Source organism: Hippocampus comes, unplaced genomic scaffold (genome assembly GCF_001891065.2).
Source record: "Hippocampus comes isolate QL1 unplaced genomic scaffold, H_comes_QL1_v1.1 scaffold144, whole genome shotgun sequence".
NCBI classification, from domain to species: domain Eukaryota; kingdom Metazoa; phylum Chordata; class Actinopteri; order Syngnathiformes; family Syngnathidae; genus Hippocampus; species Hippocampus comes.
In genome coordinates this window covers 106256-107638 of record NW_017805782.1, presented here as the reverse complement: position 1 = coordinate 107638, position 1383 = coordinate 106256, and the positions used below count along the sequence as shown (strand labels likewise).

At 61.2% G+C, this 1383-nt stretch overlaps 1 protein-coding gene and 1 long non-coding RNA gene across 2 annotated transcripts in view; both read left to right on the top strand.

Annotated features, from left to right (window-relative positions):
* Nucleotides 1-1383, top strand: part of LOC109524807 (mitotic checkpoint serine/threonine-protein kinase BUB1) — a 17767-nt gene that overhangs the window by 2264 nt on the left and 14120 nt on the right. The gene's annotated exons all lie outside the window — the stretch shown is intronic.
* On the top strand, nucleotides 7-1376 carry LOC109524904 (uncharacterized). The gene is made up of 3 exons (XR_002170041.1): nucleotides 7-105; nucleotides 832-898; nucleotides 1244-1376. It is a non-coding gene; the product is annotated as an uncharacterized LOC109524904 (long non-coding RNA).

Here is a 1383-nt window from a genome sequence, read left to right as displayed (position 1 = left end):
TGGCGACGTGTCCCAACAACACGGCCGACTTTGCCCTGGCGGCGCGCTGCGTCTCCACGCCCTTCGCGCTCAAAGGGGCCGGCGCTGCCGCTTCCCAGGGCGCAGGTAAGGCGCGCCGCTTCCTCTCGTATGACGCGCTCGCTCCCCGGCGCCGTGTTGCCGGCCGGCGAGCAAGTTTGGGCCGCTCCCTGAACGCAGTTGCCGATAGGCTGAAACGTGCGGCGCCGCAAAGCCAATGGAAATCTTTCGGATTTGAATTTGAATCGCTAGACTTGAAGAGGCGCATTGGAAAAACCGAATCTGACTTGCATGCGTTGAATTGGCCTCGCTTTTGTTGGACCGAATTGGACCGTTTCCGAAAATTCAACTTTGTACGTTTTTTTGGCAATCGGTTTTCCCCATTCAAATCGGTTGGCTGGACTTTTCACTTTCAGCGTTGTGAGTAAAAATGGACCTTTTCCACTCAACATCCGGCGGCCCTTGAGGATGAGCGATCGCTTGCGCAACTCAGATCGCCTCTTTGTCCGGTCAGCATCTTTGTTTTGAGCACGTGAAACAAGCGTGAGTTCCGAGCGCCACTTGACCTTTCCGACGCCTTCCTTTGTCGCGCAAGCCGTCGCGGTCGAGGAGGAATGAAAGGACAGCGAACCCGCAGCAACGTATCAAAAGCAAGTCAGGCCGTCGATCCGCGCCGAGGTGTCGTTTTTGGCTTTCGGGCCGCTTTCCCGGCAAAACGGAGGCACGCCGGCGCTCCGTTGCCCCGCGTGCGTCCCTCGAAATGACAAGCGAGTGAACGATCGTGACGCGCCGTCCGTGTCGTGTGTTTTCCAGCGGACGTCACGTGCGCCGGCAGAGAGGCCGACGAAAACACTTTCATGGGACGCTCGCACAAGCTCAGGTGAAAAGCTCGACTCGCCGCCCTTCACTTTCTCTTCTCGTCCAACCGCGAGTCACCCAAGCGCAGTCTCCACCCTTTGTTCCCCGGGGCCCGCTCCGTCGTCGTCCAGATTTTTCATCGACGACGCGGGGTGGGCTTCGGCGACGTCGGTTTCCCGTGAGAAACGAAACGCGGAGGGCCGGGCCGTCACGACGTCCGTTCCCGCAAAACAAAAGCGCCGAGCGCCCATCTGGGCGCAGGCTGGCGGTGGGCTCGCCTCGTTTGTTTTTGAAATGGGGCTGAGCTCACCCGCTTTGACTTCGAAGCGCTCACCCGCCGGCTTCTTGCTCGCCTCCCCCGACTCAGTCCCATTATGGAGCAGAGTCCGCCCGACGACAAGTCCTCCGCCGGTCAGCCGGCGTCCTCCTTCGCGGTGCACGCCGGCACCATCCTGGGCGAGGGACTCGCCGCCCATCGGCCGAGCGCCTCGTCCGCCGCCCCGGCGG